At 44.8% G+C, this 21065-nt stretch overlaps 1 protein-coding gene across 2 annotated transcripts in view; it reads left to right on the top strand.

Annotated features, from left to right (window-relative positions):
- Nucleotides 1–21065, top strand: part of SCAPER (S-phase cyclin A associated protein in the ER) — a 326131-nt gene that overhangs the window by 297354 nt on the left and 7712 nt on the right. The window lies entirely within an intron of this gene.

Genomic DNA, 21065 nt, shown 5'->3' with positions numbered 1-21065 from the left:
TGTTTCTCTGGAGAAAGAAAAAAGTGGGGGGGGGGAGTAAGGGCAGGAGGCAGGGAGATGAAAAAAAAAAGTCTGCTTTTAGTCTTCTGATTATGTAACTGTCCCTTACTCATGAAAGTTTGGGCCAGTGTTGAGAAGCTGTGATCACAGTTCCCTGATAGCCGCCGCCGTGACCATGCGGGCAGATTCCCCTGAAGTCTCTTCTGTGATCTTTTTTTTCTTTCTGTTTCTTTTTTTTTTAATATTTATTTTATTTATTTATTCCCTTTTGTTGCCCTTGTTTTATTGTTGTAGTTATTATTGTTGTTGTCATTGTTGGATAGGACAGAGAGAAATGGAGAGAAGAGGGGAAGACAGAGAGGAGGAGAGAAAGACAGACACCTGCAGACCTGCTTCACCGCCTGTGAAGCGACTCCCCTGCAGGTGGGGAGCCGGGGTTCGAACCGGGATCCTTATGCCGGTCCTTGTGCTTTGCACCACCTGGGCTTAACCCGCTGCGCTACAGCCCGACTCCCTTCTTTCTGTTTCTAAGTTATAACTGACACTCGGCCAGGGATAGCTCATTATGCAAACAGCCCAGGCTAAATCCTCAGCTCCACATGGGAGGTCCTGTGTACACTATACTCCCATGCTCTGGTATCTCTCCCTCTCTGTGTGTCTTTTCTGTTTCTCTATCTGAATGAAAAAGAAACCGCAAGCAATGAAGTCAAACATGTATGAAGACCTGGCTCCACTAAACATACGTACTTCTTACATATAACGTTGTATTAGTTTTTATTTTTCACCTTTTTATTGCCAAAAGAGCTATCACTGAAGCCTGGTCCCCACTCGGCTCTACTATTCCTAGTGGCTCCCTTTCTTTCTTTCTTTCTTTCTTTCTTTCTTTCTTTCTTTCTTTCTTTTTTGGAAAGAGGTTGAGAGATACCTACTTCACTGGTCCACCACTTGCAAAGCTTCTTCCCTGCAGTTGGTGGCTGGAGACTTAAATCTAGGTCCCCTCACACATGGTAACATGTGTACTCTACCAAGGGAGGCATCACCTGGCCCCCATCATATTAGTTTTAAGTATACAATATAATGATTTAATATAGGAATGTATTAAGAAATTATTACTATGTCTTCATCAACGTCTGTCACCTCATGTAGTTAAATCTCACTCTTTTGATAAGAACTTTTAAGATCTCCTGTCTCAACAACTTTAAAATGGACAATACAATATTGCCAACTCTGGTCACCACACTATCTGTGCATTACATCCCTAGGAATAATTCATCTTATGTTGGACATTTGTATATTTTGACCACCCCTTTATGAATATGCCATGTGCACACTCATCTTAAGTTTCTATACTTAACATTATATCATTATTAATGGCCCCATGACTCTTATCTCCTGTTAGCTCATGGTTTACGTAGCCATTTCCTGTCTTATACCTGAGTTGTTTACTATATGTCAAGACACTCACTATCTACTATACTTGGAGAGAGATGAATAATTTGTGTGTGTGTGACATAATATTTTTCTGTGGAGAGTTCTATAGCACATTCCTAGCGGGGGTAGTTTGGAAGTCTTTTTTTAAATCAGCTCTGTTGCAGTGGATTTTACTGAACCCAGAATTGTGTGGGATTTCCAAGAGTTTTTCTGCTAGAGCTGGATCACTGACTAATCCTCTCCTATAGATAAAACACATGCTCAGAGTAGCTGTGGGTTCACTAGAGTGGAGGGGGTGTGGGGTCTAGGGAGCTGGTGTTTGGAGATGACATGTTAGAACTGACTTGGACATGCTGGCAAAGTAAAGACTGGGCATGTCGGGACAAGAAGAATGCAGACTGAAGGGGCAGGGAGCACTGAGCCATACTGACTGGAAGCAGAGACCCTGTGGCTTGTCAGGGTCTGTGGCAAGGTCTGGCGATCACTGTTGAGAGGTGGGCTCACTGTGAGGAAGAAATTAGAAAAGTGAAGAAAGCCAGACCTTCTGTTTCACCACCTTCCCTCTCAGAAGGATTGAAAAGTTAACTGGACATGCTTCTGATTTGGAGAAGATCAGAGAAGTCAGTTCTGTCCCAAGATAATTACTGAAATGTGAAATAATAAGTGAGGGAAAAAAAACAACATAAGTAAAGAATGAGAAATTAATTAAAGTGACAGGAATTGTCAAGCACTGAGAAACCTATGAAAATACTGTTTCTGGGGGTTGAGTATACACATATTACCATATGCAAGGACCCGGGTTCAAGCCCCCTCTGGGGGGAGTGGGGGAGTGAAGGAGGTCTGCAGGTGTCTTTCTCTCACCATATCTATCTCCCCCTCCTCTCTCAATTTTTCTCTGTCTTATCAAAATAGAAAGAAGAAAAGAAAAGGCCACTGGGAGTAGTGGAATCATAGTGCCGACACTGGGCCACAGTGATAACCCTACTAGCAATAAAAGAAAGAAAAGAAAAGAAAGTGAAAATACTATTTAGAAGCCTATCTCCTGATATTCCTAGAGTTCTTTTTTTATAGAGAGAGAGAGAGATAAAGAGGCCGACAGAGAGCACACAAGAGGCCCCAGCACAGAACCTTCCCTCACTGCAGTGCAGCGCTATGCAGCGGCCTCATACCTGGGTCACACACATCGTAGAACTTTTTTAAATAAAGCCAGAGAAATTGAGAAGGGGAAGGTGGGGACTGGGTAATGGTACACCTGGTTGAGCACACATGTTACAGTGAGAAAGGGGAGATAGAGAAGGAGAGAGATACATGCAGTACTGCTTCACCCTTGAGAAGCTCCCCCCACCCCCCTGCAAGTGGGGACTTGAACCTGGGTCCTTGCACATGGTAACATATGTGCACTACTGAGTATATGTGCTGCCGCTTGATCCCTGTCATAGAATATTTTATAGTATTCTCTTCATCTTTTGTCTCTTGGGCCTCGTCAATACTTCACTGTGGCTCTAAGTACAAGAATGATTCTACAAATAAGAAATCTAGAATCAGAGAGATAAAGTGACTTAAAAAAATTGATAAATACCAGGACTAGAACACAGGCCTTGCAAAGCTCAACTCAGTGTGTGTGTGTGTGTGTGTGTGTTGCTTGGTTTCCACCCTACTCCTAATCTAGGAGACAGAAAGAAGACACCACAACACCTGTCATGCATGCTGCTCCCATGTGGTGCCAGGGGCTTGAACCCCTATCGTTATGCCTTGTAAAGTTTGCGTACTGTCACATGAGCTATCTCCAGCTTCCTCAGTGTACTTTTTTGTCGTTGTTGTTGTTAAGTAAAAGGTTTACTATTAGTGTAGTCGACACTATGGAACAGTGCATAGGACAACCAGCAACCCGCAGAGACACTAGTGCAAAGGGTAGGAGAGGCCTCAACTGTGCTTCTTGGCTCCGTTTGAGCCAACAACAGGATATGGGCCTTGGTAAGGCAGGCAGGGGCAGAGGGGAGAGGGAGAAATGTAATAACCAGACTGAATATAGCAGCGTCCTCAAATTCCTGAATGCAATATCCTAGGGATCAAGGGGATGACTGTCCCTTACTTTTTATTACATAATTCTTAGGAAAAGTTACTTAATTCTTGTCTAGCAGTTGTCTCTGAAGTGTGTCTTGGGCAGTAGAGGGAGGACAGGAGATGCTGCTGTCCTAGCCCATGTATTGGGAAGCGGCCATTCTGCCCACTGCCTGAGAAGCTTGCAGGACAACTGTGTGTATCTTAGCCAGGGAGACTCACAAAGTGCCTGGAAGGTGGCAGTATGTTTTCTGCACACAACCAACCCATGTTCTGGCAAACAGGAGGCCTAGACTCTAACCTTCACTCTGCCTCTGGCTACATGTGTCATTGTCCCTCTGGAAGCTTGAGCCTCTTTCACAAGACACTGAAATTGGTTCTGGAAGAGGGGTTAGTGGAAATGGCTGTATGCTATTATGAATGTCCTAATGTCACAAAGTGTACAGGCTTAAGCCTGTTGATGACATAGTGTGCATTCTTGACCACATGATAACAAAAAGTGTCACCAGTGGATTGTTCTACATGAGGTCTCCTCATGTGGCATGTGCATAGCTGAGGCTGGACCCACAGACAGACCAGCAGTCTGCTCTTTCAGGGGGACCCCAGGTAGTCTTGAGATTTTTCATATGCCCCTCGCCTTCTCCCACATTCTGTTGGCTTCATGCCATAGCTTGACTCTCTGGCATCTCAGCCTCGAACATTGAGTCTGCCTCTGCACCTCTGTACTATTAGGAAAGCCAGCCACAGACCCACACATTAGACTCCTGGCTGCCTTGTTTTGTCTTCAGCCCTAAGGACTGTCCTCAGCAGCAGGTACCAGAGCTCTGTACCCATCAGGCATGGCAAGGGCAGGGCAGGGAGGAGGCGTTTCCAGCTTTCCAAAGGGAAAACTGTCCACATCCCACTAGAATTGGGGGAGGGGTGCTATAAACAGAAAGATGAGTGTTTACTTTCCTTCTAAAAACTGGTTTTATTAAATTAACTGCCTGCAGGAGTCGGGCGGTAGCGCAGCAGGTTAAGCACACATGGCACAAAGCACAAGGACCAGTGTAAGGATCCCAGTTCCAGCTCCTGGCTCCCCACCTGCAGAGGAGTCACTTCACAGGCGGTGAAGCAGGTCTGCAGGTGTCTATCTTTCTCTCCCCCCTCTGTCTTCCCCTCCTCTCTCCATTTCTTTCTGTCCTATCCAACAACGACATCAATAACAACAACAGTAATTAACTACAACAATAAAACAAGGGCAACAAAAGGGAATAAATATTTTTTTTTAAAAGCCAACGACCCTCAAAAACAAAACAACCAGTGATAGCCATACTCATATCTGAAGTAGTGGACTTGACTTCAAAATAAAATTTAAAAAAAATTAACTGCCTGCTTCTACCCAACCCCAATAATTTCCCAGGTGAAGAGAACTTGCTAGTAGGGTTGGTCACTCACTGCAGTTTTAAGTTCCAGTCACAGGAATCCTGTGGAGAATCCTGGAATTGCTCTGAGCTGTCTAGTCCAATGGCTCACATTATAGAGAAAAACTGAAACGCAGAAAAGGAAAAGGCTTTGTCCAGTAAGATCCCAGCAGGCCCAGCCTCTTAATAGGCAGTCCCGTCAGTTCCTTCTCTACCTCGTTCTGCTCTTGTGACAGTGAATCAAACCCGATACCACTTTCTCTATACCAGAGGAATTTCAGACAAGTGGTTATGAAGCTCCATTCATTGAATGTTTCTATGTCGTCAGGCAAAAGTCACGACGATTTGCAGGGCCTGTTTGTCCTCAGGGATCCTTTATTTTCTACCAGGGAAACAGCCTGTGTCTTTATAAGAGATTCTGAACTCGGGCCGCAGCTTAAGCTTGTTTCATTAAGTAACTACTTTGCATAAAGGATTGACAGTTTTTTTATTTGCCACCATTTAGTCTATTAACTGGAAGGGCTGAGCCCCTTGATACCAGGGATGACTTCAGATGTGAAATCTGGGTAATAAAAGTAATGCCCTGTCCTTGAGGAAACCAGTCACCTGTTTCCTAAGGGGCTGCAGTTCCTAATTAAAATGTTTTTGTTTTTTTTTATCAAAAGCCTCCCTTATTTCATGACTTTCATGACTCTTTCTAAACCCCTTCCCACTTAATTATTGTAATGAATGTAATTAGTATATGCTGTCAGCCCTTCACTTTATTTACATTTTATATTGGATAATTAAATGTGGGCTGATAATTAAATTAGCTGGAATGACAGATGATTTGACTGCCTGCATATTATCGTATTGGGAATAAACACCTTCGCATATTCATTTTCGTTAGTGATTGACTTCCTTATTGGGAAAGATCTCATAGGCTCCAGCTAGCAGAGCTGAAGTCTTGTGAGAGTTGAAGGATCCCCAAGGACACCCTCCCCCCATCAGCTTCTCTGCATTCTTCATCAGCATTCTCTGACATTCACACATACCATGTCATCTGCCCTGCCTGTACCAAAGGCCTCCAGAAGCTTCTAGAGGGGTTAGAACAGGCCAGCGACCTGGGTATTGAGGCTCAGTTCTCATTGCCCAAGCTGTGTGAGAAGTGTTTTCCTAGTCTCTTATCATTTGATGACTTAGTAAGAAAACTTAAATGTTAACTGGACTAAAGGACTCTAGGAAATGAAGTCTGCCACACATACCTCCGACACTGCCAGCTGTGTGTCACTTTTAGAGGTGGCCTGACTCCTGCTCAGACATTCTAACTTGACTCTGTTTCCCTCAAAGGCAGATGTTCCTAGGTCACAGCCCCTAGGCAAACTCCAGATCTCAAGCGTATGGATGGGGCTGTTGAATGGGCTGAGGGGAGAACTCCCACTTCAAGTCCTTTCCTGTCTCCAGGGCTTGCCAGCACCTTCTTTAGCTATGACACAAGCACTCAGCTCACTGTGTTTGCTCTGTGTGCGTTATAGTTCCTTTCACAAGATAAAAATACAGCATTTTGGATTTACTCTCAATATTATTGAACCAAAGAAAAATGAGTTATTCCTCCAGTAGAACAATAAATTTCCAGATTCAAATAACTTCTGGGGTCAGGTGGTAGTACACCCAGTAGCATAAGGACTGGGTTCAGGTCCCTGGTCCCCACCAGCAGGTGGGAGGCTTCACAAGCAGTGGAGTAGTACAGAAGGTGACTTGCTTGCACTTACACACACACACACACTCTTTCTCTCTCTCTCTCTCTCTCTCTCTCTCTCTCTCTCTCCCTCCCTCCCTCCCTCCCTCCCTCCCTCCCTCTTTCCTTCTCTCTCCCTCTCCTTTTCCCTCTCTCCCTCTCCCTTTCTCTCTCCTTCTCCCTCTCCCTCTCCTTGTCCCTCTCTCCCTCTCTCTCTCCTCCCTCTCTCTCTTCTTCTCCTTCTCACCCTCTCCTCTCTCTCCTTCCTGTCTCTCTCTCCCTCTCCCCCTCTCCCTTTCTTCCTCTCTCCCTTTCCCTCTCCCTCTCCCATAAAAGCCAGAAGTCACAGAAATAAGAGCATCAGCAGCTGCCAAGTTGGCTAATTTTGAAATCCTTGTTCTGCTCTTCCTTAGCACAGTAACATTGTCAGGTTCCTGAGTGCTGAGCCTGAACTACATTATCTGAAATGGATGTTAAAATAACACTACTTCCCAAGTTGCTTTGGGGACTTGGTGAGATCTCTCAGGGCCTGATTCAGAGGGAATGTTCAAGAAAGGCAGCCACTGCTATCGTTGACGGCCTCGTTACCGCCATTCCCAAGACACAAGGGAACACGCCTGGCTCAGCTGTGGGCTAACTGCATCTGTCAGGCTTAGTTCTCAGAAAACAAATAAAACAAAACAAAACAAAACAAAACAGAAACAACAGGATTGTGCATTAAACCTTCCTTCATCTACTCAGCTTCTCAATTTGGGAGGAATCAGATTCAGAATATCCTGGTTAAATAACTGCTGTGACATCTAACATTAAAACGCTGACGCTGAAAGCTAGCATGAGGGCTGGGTGGTGGTACACCTGGTTGAGTGCACACGCTACAAAGCACAAGGATCTAGGTTCCAGTCCCTGGTCCCCACCTGCAAAAGGAAAGCTTTGCGAGTGCTGAAGCAGTGCTTTAGGTGTCTGTTTTCTTTCTCCCTTTCTGTCTTCCCCTACCTTCTCAATTTCATGTTGTCTGTAGCCAATGAATAAAGATAATTTTAAAAAGAGCTAATATATATGACTTTATCTCAGTCAGAAGATCAATGGTAGAAACTCACCACCCTTCCTCAGCTATGACTTTGAGACTGAGAGCAAGAGTCAGTGCATTGTGTGGCTTCCTGAAGATAGGAGCCTACTTATCCCCTCCTGCAATCCACCCCAAGACTAGACAGAGCAGCAAAAGACGTGACACCAAGTATTTAGCCATCAGCATCTCCTCCCCAGGGTTCCCGAACCCAACTCCTCTGAACAAGGTTGGGAGGTGAGCTCTGCTGCCAGGTCAGGTGTGCACATGGACCTCAGTCACCCTTTGCCACTGGGATGTCAGGTAGATATGAGAAAATAAGGCCAGGAGAGGTAGTTTGTCAAAGTTTGAGTCATGACCAGCAGTAAATCTCAGCTCCTCCTTCTCTTCCTCCTCCTCCTCTTCATTTTCCTAGACCTACTTTGGCCTTCAGTGACCAATTTAACGAGTTACTCTGATTTCATGTGTAACCACAAAGGAAAAAAACAACAACAGCAAAAAAAAAAAAAGAAAAAAAAGCCTCTCCTGACATATGAAATTTGATATAAGAGACCAGTGAATTTAGCTCACTTGGATTGAACCTGGCCCCTACTGCATTGAAGGAAGCTGTGGTCTCTTTCATTGTCTCTCTGCCTCTGTGTTTCTATCAAAGAAAAGGAGCATGAACTCTAGAACCAGACAACCTAAGTTCTGGTCCCAACTGTCCCACCCACTAGCTCTGTGATCCTAGGTGAACCACTTCTTTGCCACACCAGTTTTCTCATCTGTAAAATAGGGACAACATTGACAGTCAGGTCCTGTGTAGTAATTACTAGCCCATTCCTTAGGCCAGAACAAAATGTTAGCTGTGATGCTGTTATAATTCTTGTCAATCTCCAGATTTCCTCCTCTTAAGAGGGCAAGGCCCTGGGGGAGCTCTGACACTTGCTGTCACCTTAGGTAGGCCATCTCTGCCATCACAGTACGTTTCCCCATCTGCTCAGAATCTAAAGCTCTGTGTGTCCCTGCCTGCAGGTCCCCCTTGTGGATCTCCCAAGATGGAGAAGTATTAGGGGGCCCTCCTGGAGGAGTCTCTGTATTGACACTCAGCATAGTGCTCTGACACAGTGCAAGGGGGCTGGGAGGGTCACTCTGGCTGCCAGCTCCTCTTCCCAAAAGGCACACCTTGCCCAGCTGGACAGACGTGACAGCTGATAAGCAGATGCTTGTCTGGAAAGCTGCATGGGAGATTCTCCAATCACCACCTTAGGCAGGAAGAAGGGAGACCTCACACCCAAATCCTTCTCCGGATGGGCAACGGCTAAACTGAAAACACACCCCAGAGGTAACTCAGAGGCGCACTGAGACTGTGCAAGGGGAAGAAACTGGAAAACAGCAGACATGAATCAATGTGAACAGTTAATGGACTATAATTGGAACCTTATCCTACTGTACTTAGAGCAGAGAGATGAAAGCAGGAGAAATCTGAGAGACCATTTATTTCACTTGAGAATGCAGTAAACTGAAACTACAAAAAGGTTTGACTACTATTATATTTTTATGATTAAATAAAATTGTCATAGACTAGTGCTGGTGAACCCGTAAATGCATCCTGCGTGGAATGCGTGTCCCTGCTCTCTGGTTGCTTCTAGGATGTGGCCAGAAAGCCCATCGACTTTCTGACCTCTGCAGTCAAGACCTGCTCTTCTGATGGCCTCACACCACCCACAGCTCCAGGGTGAGGGCAGTCCCACTTGGAATATTTGTGTTCTGAGGTATTATTAAAATGCCACTTGCCATCTGCCAGGCCCCCCACATAAACACACACACATCGTGTTAGGTAGTAGCAGACATAATCCTTCCAGTTGAGTATGTAATTGTTAAATTCCATTTTCATTTAAAAAGAAAATGAGTCAGGTGCTGGGTTGATAGCATAATGGTTACACAAAAAGACTTTCCTGCCTGAGGGTCCAAAGTCCTAGGTTTAATCCCCAGCACCAACATAAGCTAGAGCTGAGCAGTGTTCTGGTAAATAAATAAATAAATAAATAAAGAAGAAAAGAAGAGGAGGACTTGCATTTGAAAATGTGAACAGCTACTAGTTGAAAATTGAGAACCTGTAGGTGGCATCTTTTGTCTAATCTTTTTCATCCATCCATTCTTTTTTCTTTTTAAGGTAGAAGTGGGGGAGGGGAGAGACTATGCCACCAAAGCTTCCTTCATTGTGACAGGGGCTGGGCCAAACCTGGCTCACACATGTGGCAAAGCATCACACTGTCCAAGTGAGCTATTTCACCAGCGCTTTCACCCATTCTTAGGAAAAACCCTATGAAGCTCTTTGCTTTTTACCATGTTTATTTGTTTATTATTGAATCGAGAAAGAGAAGGGAGGGGAAGGGAGAGAGGGAGAGAGACAGAGAAACATCTGCAGACTTGCTTCACCACTCGTGAAACTTTCCTCCTGCAGGTGGGGACCAGGAGATTGAACCTGGGTCCTTTTGCACTGTAATGTGTGCTCTTAACCAGCTGTGTCACCACCTGGCCCCCTTTTTGCCTTATTTAAATGGTAGAGGCAGAACAAGGTGCTTTAGTGTATGATTCCCATAGCATAGGGCTTTATCTTGTCTGCAGGTTGACAGGCCTTCAGAAAACATCTTCTGTGACTCTCCTCATCACCACAAAGAAGAGGGAGTGGTTCCAGGTCACTGGGACCAGGTTTCCTGACACATGCTCTAGGGCTTTCTGTAACCAGCCTTCTTTCTCTAAACTTCTCTGTGGCAGACTATGGGTAAGCAAAGATAAAGAATATCCAAATGAGGGAGTCAGGCGGTAGTGCAGCAGGTTAAATACAGGTGGCGCAAAGCGCAAGGACCAGCATAAGAATCCTGATTCAAGCCCCCGGCTCCCCACCTGCAGGGGAGTCGTTTCTGCAGTGAAGCAGGTCTGCAGGTGTCTATCTTTCTCTCCCCCTCTCTGTCTTCCCCTCCTCTCTCCATTTCTCTTTGTCCTATCCAACAACAATAACATCAATAACTATAACAAGGGCAACAAAAAGGGAATAAATAAATAAATAAAATAAAAAGGATATCCAAATAAGAGTCACCCCTTGAATTTATGATGCTATGCTGAATCCTCAGACTTTCCAGTGTCTCTGCCCTTAGACATGTTCTTTCCTAAATATAAATTTAGCTGGAAATAGCAGTTTGGAGTGTGGTCCCTAAGAAAGTATATTGAGTTGTCAGAAAACTTGTGACACATTTTTTGCATAGAAAAGCATGGAGAAACACATCAGGACTTTTCCAACAACCCAGTGGAATCTGTGACTTTTAGGATGAGCTATCTGAGATAATCTAGTACAACTTCCCTGTGCTATAAGATGTGTTTGAAGTGAATCTGAACATGCTTAATGTAAAGGTTACCCTTTTCACAGAATAAACAATATGGAAAAAGAAACTAACACCGGAAACAGTATGGAAGTGTACTTAGAAAACACACAGGCCTGTAAGCCAACATTACCTCCGTTTAAATAATAAAGCTGTAAAAAAAAAAAAAATAGTATCAGCAAGATAATTCACCTAGGAAGGTCTCTGCTTTGCCATGTGTGTGACCCAGGTTCGAGTCCAGCCCCACCACACTTGTGGGAGTGTTGGTGCTGTGGTGTCTTTCCTTCCATCCCTCTGTCCCTTTGTCTCTATCTCTCTCTGTCTGAAACAGTGTAGCCTCGAGTAGTGAAGCCCCAATAATGACCCCCATCCCAAAAAAAGACAGGTAACTACATATTGGCCACTATTTCAAACATGTAATATATTACATAGATCTTAAACTTGAAAAGTGCATGCTTTCCAGTTGGTACACACAGTTAGCACTCTCTCAGCCATCGCACTGTTTTGTCAAGGTCATTGGTGAGTATTGGAGCATGACTATACTCAGTGGATGCTGTGGGTACAAACCCATGGTCACTGTTAAGTTCCTGTAGAGCTGGTGAAACAGCTCACATGGATAGTGTGTTGCTTTGCCGTGTGTGTGGCCCAGCCATTACTGCACTGAAGGAAGCATTGTGAGATATCTAACTCTCCTAGTTTTTTTTTTTTTTTTTTTTTTTTTTTTAAGAAGCAGAAGCAGTAGCTCTAACACAGAACAGAGGGTTGGAGGTTGACTTGAACTTGGGGTAAAGCCAGTATCATGAGCTTTGTGTCCAAATGAACATTGAAAACTCATTCCTTTTCTCATGTGCCAACTTTCACTAATTCTCCACGCTGTGTCCAGCCCTGTGCTGGCAGATGCATAGGCAAGTACAGCCTAGATCCTGACCTCATGGAGTCCACAGCCTAAGAACTGTGCTTTTTGTGCTGATACTCAGTCCTTCCTTCAATGAACTTTTACTCAGTTATTGTTGTCATTGCTGGATATTGTTGTCATTGTTGTCAGCTAGTGGTACCCAGTATATATTTTCCACGGAAAGCAGGAAACAAATTTTTCCCATTTTCTCCAGAAGGGTTCCCGGCTGGATAGTCACTCACCCCTTATTACCCAAAGGGAGTGCTTGTTTCTCCAGCATCCCTGGTTTCCAAAGGCAATGAGAAGCCAAGTTCTCAACTACCAGTATTCCCCCTCTACTCGACCCTGCCCACTTACCTCCCAACTGCCCTCTTCCTTGACTCCATCCTCCTAGGCTCTGCTGGTATTAGACAGCAGGAATCGGATGCAGGGACCACCAGGAAGAAGGCCAGTGCTCAAAGGGCCTACCTCCCACACAGTCTGCCAAGATCTCTGCATTCGATCTCGGCCTCGAAATCTATCTTAAGGCAGAAGTAAGCCTGGGAAGAGAGGAATGTGGCTTTGCAGAGCTAGCCAAGAGAATCTTTGGCACTTCTCTCTGCTCTGAATTTGATTTGATTATATATATATAGGCAGACACTTCACATTTTTCTCCTCTGATCTTTAAATAAAGTTGTTTGTCCACCCTCCCTTCTGAGGCATGAGATTAGAGAAGTAAGGTAGGTAGGTAGGTAGGGGTGTGTGTGTGTGTCTGTGTGTGTGTGTGTGTGTGTGTGTGTGTGTGTGCGTCATGCCTTTCTTTATTGCATTCCTAGAGGTCACTGGCCTCAGGGCTCCTCCTGTCATGTTGCTCCTCTCCTGGACCCAGGCTTCAGGTGGGGTGAGATTTGTTAAGAGCAGTGTAGACAGAGAGGCCTGGCCTCCTTGCCCGCTGCCTCTCATGCCAGCATTGCAGCAAGACCAGTTTCCTGGAGAGGAATGCAAGGACGACTTTGTTTCTGCTCTTGCTAGAAAAATATCCTTTGTTCCAATGATTTACAGACTCTTTCAGCTGTCTCTTTTAATGAATTTAAATGTCTAGACACCCATTTTTGCCCCTCCTCCCTCCCACGACCCCCACCCATAAGGACATCTTGTCTCTGACAAGAAAATAGAAAAGAAACCAAACAAGAATCCCTGGGCATCAAGAATTTTGCCTGTGCAATTTAACTGTGTACATTTTAGTCTTGACTCTAGCCCCCTCTCCACCTACTGGTCTGGGCAGCTTGCCTACTCTACCACTGCTCTCAGTCTGCAGTTTTACAAACCCAAAGGCAGTGACCATGTAACCCTAGAACATGTATACCAGGCTCCAGTGCAGTGGCCTTGAGCCCCTGGAGTCAGGAGTGGGAGCCAGTGCTAAGTCTCATACAGTTATATCCTTATAGTTGTTGAGTACCTGTTACGTGGCAAGATCTGTAATAGATGTCATGCCAGATGCCAAGGTTATAGGAGTAACCACCAAGTGCACAGCCTTGATACTGCCATAAACCAGGGTTCACATCTGTCAGTCTTTGCCTAAACAGCTGCTCATACATCTGGATCCAGGCTAGGCCATGTGCACACTTTTGTCATCTGGTTCATGACAAAATGGGCACTAGGGGTCCCAGCAATGTAAGCTATTTAGAAGTTTGCAAGAGGGCATTCTGAGAAAGCAAAGCTAATCAAAATAAAAAACACAGAGCTTTCTAGAACTACTGATGTTGTACCTCCCTGATACGGGGGAAACTAGGAACTTTCTTAGATCTTAGCAAAGTCAGCAGCACTTCCTGAGAAAAATTAGGTAAAAACAACTTGTCCATTTTCTTTTTGGATTCCTTTGATATAGGTGAGTTCTAGAGAGCTAGCGGCTTTTCTCTAGGACACTATGGTGTGTATAAGAGAGCTAGAAGCAGGAGGAGGATGGGTAGGTAGTCAGATGGATGAGCAAAGAAACAAATGAAAAAGAAAGATGATGGATAAATAGGTAGCTAAATGGATACCTAAAGCAAGAAACTACTATACCATCTTTTTCTAGTTTATTTCTATTATTTATTGTCCTGGTTTTAGTGTAGTCAGGGGATAAATTATTCCCTTATAACTTTATTTTGGAGATGACCGAAACTACTTTTAAAACAGTATTTTCTACTTAACATTAACTTACTTTAATTTTTACATATTCCATATCTTCTCAATGTAAATAATACTACATTAACTATTTTGATTCCTTATGTTCTCAGTATAGGGGCAGTGAGATAGTTCACCTGAAAGGACACTTGCTTTGTCATTCTTGGAATCCAGGTTTAAGCCCGCCTCCCACACACCACACGGAAGTACTACACTGACGGACACTTCTGTGCTGTGATGCCTCTGCCTCTCTGTCTGCCCCTCCTTCTCCATCGCTCTCTTTCTCTCATACCTCTACCTCCTCTTTTTCTCTCTGGCTCTCTCTCTCCCTCTCTAAAAAAGTTGTCCCATAGCAGTGAAATTGCATATGTGCAAAACACACACAGAGAAATGATCAGTTACTACAATGTTAAGCACATGAGAGCTTTCATGTATGTGGAATCAAAAAATTAAAAGTGCAAAGTAGTTAATAGAAGTAATGGGTAATTAATAAGATATTTAGATACTTTACTACATATCAGTAATGCTCTCCAGAACCAACTGGAAAAAAGTGGAGCCTTTTACTCTTACACCAAATGGTTCCAAGCCAAGAATTGGAATTCCAAATTCCAAGAATTTCCAGAATTCTCGCTTCTGTTCAAAATGATTTTTAATTAATTAATTATGAATTTTTTTGAATAGAGATAGAAAGAAATTGAGATGGAAGATGGAAATAGAGAAGTGAGAGATACACCTGCAACCCTGCTTCACCGCTTGTGAAACATCCTGCCAACAAGTGGGGACCAGAGGCTTGAACCTGGGTTCTTGCGCACTATAATGTGTGTCCTTAACCAAATCTGCCATTGTCCAGTTGCTAAGAATGACTTCAATTCCCACTCCTTCGTTTCGTATTAACAGATATTTCTTCCCATTGTCAGTTAACTTACCTCCAGCAGTCTCCTTCAGATTTGCTGACTCCAGTGTACAGTAGACCTGAAAACCACTTTTAGTAGACATGCGCCTGAAATGTGAGTTGTAGACTTTGAGTTACAGCTTGGAGAATTTCCCCTTGGGTGATTGGCATGGTTTTGTGGAAAGACAGGACATTCACTATGGGCAGGGGTAGGTCACTGCCTATCTCTGTGCCTCATACCACTTGGCCAGAGTAGATGCTCAGTAGGAATGAACTAATTTGTCTGCCCAGAGGCCTGCTTGCTTACTTCCTGGTTCTTGGCTGCAGTCCAGGTGGTCACAGTTGGAGGCCAGGGGCCCTCTGAGCGAAGCAGAGGAATCAGCCTGTTTCCCATTTATATAACACTTAGGCTCCCCATAGGCCTCTCCTAGGGACCCAGTGGAGGGAGTGCAGCAGCTGTTACTTTACAGATGTGAAGCCTGCAGACTCTTCCCAAGCCAGTTGCATTTCCAGACCAAAGACCCTTTAGAACCTCACCTCCACTTTCCTTTTTTTTTTTTTTTTTCTTCTTGAAATTTAACTATGGGTGGGGAATGGACTATTGAGGTCATACCAAAGAGAATCAGTATAAGTATACACAGCAGTATTTGATTCAGAAATATAAGACCAGATTTGTAGGCACTTAAAACAGATGCTCATGGCAGTAGAGCCCCAAGTTCTAACAGTTTGCTCCCCAAGAGTTTACCCTCACCACCAGCCTTTCAAGCTCATACATCTGATAATTTGAGACAAATCCTTGGCACAATCCAACACATAACCAAGAACTGGTTATTTGATACCTAGCCAAACAGAATATAGGTTTTTGAAGAAAGGGCTTTTGTGTTGGTGTAATCTGTGCATGTTGGTTGGTTTAGTCTGTTTAGAATAGCAATATGTCATCCTCCTCCTCATCTGGGCTGGTGGCCAGTCATGAGGATGAGCTCAGATGGGATAGCAGAGCTCCTTCCTGCCCAGGAAAGGGTGGCTTCAGGGGTCTGGTAGCCCCCAAGAATCTGAGAGGTGAGGGAGGAGCCAGCACTCAGAGGCCTATGAGTTTTTCAAGCCCAACTCCATCAGGCCAGGGGTCCTGGGACAAGGCTTAAACTTTCTGAGTGTTAAGTTTCCTCTTATAAAAACATATCTGTCACTGTCTGCCCACCTTGGAAAGTGTTTAAAGACTCAGTGCTGTAGGCAGGGGACCTTGTAGACTATTAAAGACTGTGTAGGTAGCAGGCTTTCTGTATTCAGAAGTTTGGACAGTATAGCATCCTAAAAGACCTACTTCCTTCACACTAGATGTGAGGCCAGTATCAACACAACACACACACACACACACATACACATCAAGGATCTTTCCCATAATCTCTCCTGAGAGCCAGGCCAGACATCCAAGGGACTCTGAGAATCCCAAGCCCAACTTCCTTCTGGGCTAGGAGGAGGCTTGTCACAAAATTCATTATTTGGGGGACGTTTTAGTTTTGGCCACAATAACAAAGTCTCCTAAATGGTATGGCTTGTCAACAATAGAAGTGTTTTTCTCATGGTTCTGGAAATCCAAGGTAGGGTGGCAGCCTCACCACATTCCATGGAGTATCCTCATCAGGCTGCAGACTTCCAATTCTTGTATGTGCTCAGCTGGCAAAAAAAGAGGCCTAGAGAGCTGTCTGGAGTTTCTACTATAAGGACACCAACCCACTCATGGTGTTTCTATCCTCATGACCTAATGATTTTCCCAGAGTCCCCACCCCCTAACAGCAGAGTATTGGAGGTTAGACTAGCAACAAATTTGGGAGTTGGGGAACACAGTCTATAACAAGGACTAGAGATGCAGCATGATGTGGAGAGCATTGAAGCCTCCAAGCCAGAAATGGCTTCTTTACTTCATAAGAGATGAGGTGTGATTCACTCCTAGGCAGGGGCCTGAAATGTTCACTTTCATTCATTCACTCTGGTACCTTTGATGCACAGAGATGGACACAATGATAGACACAGTAGTATAAGCCATCATTCCTTCCCCTTGGAACTGGTTTTAACTAAGTTACACACACACAGATGTGAAGTCACTGCTGCTATCTCTCTGGGCTGCAGTGAGAGACTCTCTCAGGCTATGCTGCCTGGGAGAACTTTCTAGGCTTCAGAATTTCCTTAGGCTTTGAGGGAAGCTCCTCCTGGTCTGGATCCAAAGCCCACAACACCAGCCTCTGTTAGCTTTGGCCCTTCCTACCCTGCCTGCGGGTTGACAGCACTAGCACAACATCTTCCAAGCCTCCGCACCCACACCCGCACCCACACCCAGACACACAGAGTCAGTCAGCTAAGCCTCTCTTCCTCTGCACCACTTACCTGTGTTTCTTGGATCGCACTGGTGCTGGGATTTTCTTTTCAGCACTGTCAGTATGCACTTCCTACCCTGCCACCACAGGATCCTGCCTGGCACTCTCAAAGCACTGTTTGCAAAGCTTTTCTTTTGTGTAGGCAGGGCCTGGGCGGGAGGGCTCAGTAGTATAGTTCCCCAGGTAGAATAAGGCTTGTCCAGGGGTTCCAGCCAGAAAGCAGAGCCTGCTGCTGCCAAGCCCCCCCCCCCCAACACCACCACTACTAGCACCCCTGTCCTGTGAGCAGCCCTTATGGAGAGACTGGCAGAACCTTCCTTAAGAGGAACCTTCCTTAGGCCTCACACTGAGAGGCAGCTTCTGGTCCTGCAAGTGGAGGGGAGCAGATCCTACAGGAGGAGACTCAGAACAGCAGAACTGGTGAGCTGACCAACTGCTGCTAAGTAACGTTAGTTTTCATATTTTGATTGGAGATGGTCTCACTTTTATTCTCACCTAAACCCCTGTGGACTGCCATCTACCTCCCATTTTATAAAGAATTCTGAGGCCCAAGTGGATTAAATGGCCAGAGCCAAATCCCAGAGCAGCCACCTAACATCAAATACCCTTACACCTGCTGCTCATGGCTTAGGGGCACTGAGAGACAGTTGGGCCAGGAAAAGGCTCTAGACTTTGAGATACAGCTGGTTAACAAGGGTAACTTTTCTAGTAAAGTAATCAGTGTTGTGCTATAAAGAAGAAGCTTCCAGACTCAATAACAGCCTGTCTTAGTCTACACAGACTGTCACAACAAAATGTCACAGACTAGGTGGCTTAGCCAGCAGAACTATTCAGTCCTGGAGCCTGGAAACCTGAGATAAGCTGCTTCTCTCCACCTATAGCACCCAGTCTTAGCCTGGCAAGAGGACCCAACCCTTACCTACTGGGTGTGTACAGTTTCCAGGCTCACTTAAATTAGGAGCACCTACTTAGTCCTTATCCTTCCCTCCCCGTGGCCCAGGGTTTTTTTTTTGTTTTTTTTGTATTATTGTCATCTGTGTACAAATGCACCCTCCCCCAGAGATCCAGTGAGACCCCCTCCCTCACATGGCACAGAAGGGACTTTCTTTACTTTTCTTTGTTGCCATAGCATTCAACGCAAGCACACTCAATAAAGGCCTACTAGATTTAGAACTATCTTTTAATTATCTTCTTGCTGCACCTAAGTTAGGCTTGATTTGGTGGAAATATTGGAGTCGGGAGTCGGGCAGTAGCGCAGCGGGTTAAGCGCACATGGTGCCAAGCACAAGGACCAGCATAAAGATCCCGGTTCGAGCCCCAGCTCCCCACCTGCAGGGAAGTCGCTTCACAAGTGGTGAAGCAGGTCTGCAGGTGTCTCTCTTTCTCTCCCCTTTTCTGTCTTCCCCTCCTCTCTCGATTTCTCTCTGTCATATCCAATAACAGCAACATCAATAATAACTACAACAATAAAACAACAAGGGCAGCAAAAGGGAATAAATAAATATTTAAAAATAAAATAAATCTTTTAAAATATATATATTGGAGTCATAAAGCCTAGTGGGAGGGGCCAGGTGGTGGTGCCCCTGGTTTAGTGCACACATTCCAGGAGCACTTAAATCCAGGTTCAAGCCCCTGGTCCCCACCTGCAGGGGGAAAGCTTCATGAGTGGTGAAGCAGTGCTGCAGGTGTCTCTCTATCCTTCTCTGTCTCTCCCTCCCTCACTTAATTTCTCTCTTTCTCTACTCAGTAATATATATATATATATATATATATATATATATATATATATATATATATATATATATATATATATTTTTTTTTTAAGTGGGTAGCCAGAGATCAGCACATGAGAAAATCAGCATGCCCTCAGGATCCACCACAGGATCCTGGCTGGTACTCTCAAAGCACTGTTTGCAAAGCTTTCTCTTGTATAGGCAGGGCCTGGGCAGGAGGGCTCAGCAGTAGTTCCCCAGGTAGAATAAGGCTTGCCCAGGGGCTCCAGCCAGAGAGCAGAGCCTGCTGCAGCCAACCCTCCCACCACCACCACCACCACCACCACCATCCTTGTCCTGTGTCCAAAGTCCTTTTGCTTTATTTGACCAGCGTACTCCTTAATGCTGACTTTCAGATCTTTCTGGCCTCTTTCCACCAGACTGTGTAGCAGATTCTGCCAGCATGTTAATAGTCTTCTTTTCTAGAGATTTCCCCAAAATACATGCCTTCCTTTCATTTACTAAGACTTTGGCTTCCCATGATGAGTCTATTGACTTTCTGCTGGCTTTGGAAAGCTTGAGCAGTCCAAGGTGACATCTCACACCCCCCTACACCCCCTAGGCTTAACAGTAAGTGGGGGCTCTGGCCCCCTCTCAGAAACCCCTCCATCTGTTCTCTCCTCATGCTCTGGGCTGAGTGCATTGCATTCCCAGTCTGACTTCCTGGACCCAAAGGGAAGTGCTGAATCTCATTGAGCTACACTTGCATGGTTCCAGACCACAGCCCACCTGAGCCACCTAGCAGTGAGCTCTAGGTTGCCTCTTCCCTGGACTTCCTCATTCTGAACCCCCATAGTGTCTGGAATGTGACTTGGAAGACAGTGCTGACCATATGTATCACTCTGGCTCATAGCCAACCTTGGTGGGGGGTGCATGGCATGACTTTTTCTTTGCCTGGGGGACCCCTTACCTGTGCCCTGGTTAACTCCTGTCATGGTGGGTGGTCCTGTGGTAGAATTTGCTCCAAGTCAACCTAACTGCCTACAGTGTGGGGGCGGTTGTGTGTGTGTGTGTGTGTGTGTGTGTGTGTGTCCCTGTCCCCTACAGTCCAGGGACTTCAAAGTGGTGCCCCAGGCAGGGCCTCTCACTACACTGCTGGTGACCCCTATAAACTCACCTCTTCACCTCTTCCCTGGGCAACTGACAGCCAGCTCTGCTCTTGGGAGCCTTGCTTCACCCTAGTGAATCCTGGGAGTCCAAGTGGATGAAGTTCTGGCCAAGCTCTCATGTTCTCTGCTAATTTACCAGGAACCAGGCATTGTCATCTTTGCATTAACACGGTGTCTGTGCCAGCCTCTGGCCCATTTAATATCTCTCAATTAGTGCTTCTTCCAATAATAGCATTTTAACAATGAAGTTCCAAAGAAAAGATGTGTTCTTAATTTTGGTCCAAAGGGGAAAAGAGAATTCTAATAATGGTATCATTATAAACTTTAAAGAGGCAATCATTTGGCTGTACAGCAAACCATATAGCTAATAATTAAAAGAGAGATTGACATCAATGCTTGATCAATAAAGTAGTTGAGGGGGCATGTTTTCTCAACCAGTATCAGAAATGGCAGTACCCAGCCATGTGCTGAATTGTCACACCACAAGTCTTTAAAATTCCAGCTGGATTTGAAGGTATTAACAAGTCCCTATCAACATTCTCTAAAGGTTTTTGATGTCATTTTAGCTATTGAACTAAAATATGTGAACTATTACTTTGTTGATTTTGCTCTTAAACCAAACTGCATTATCATCTGAGAGTATGTTCTTAAAGTATTGTTAAAAGTACTTTGAAAACTTGTAAATCCCTGTAATTTATGTTTCTCCTGCCTCTGCTGTTTCATTCTGTCCTTCTGGTTTTAATTTGAATGCAGGCCTGTCTGGGTGTGTACCTGTAAAATCGTGTTTTTTCAAGTACAATTTACAGTCATGACCTTCACTTTTACAGTGTCCCTAGCCTTCTT

The sequence above is a fragment of the Erinaceus europaeus genome, chromosome 16, assembly GCF_950295315.1.
Source record: "Erinaceus europaeus chromosome 16, mEriEur2.1, whole genome shotgun sequence".
Classification (NCBI taxonomy): Eukaryota; Metazoa; Chordata; class Mammalia; order Eulipotyphla; family Erinaceidae; genus Erinaceus; species Erinaceus europaeus.
The sequence above is the reverse complement of the archived record's forward strand: the minus strand, read 5'-3'. Positions and strand labels throughout refer to the sequence as shown.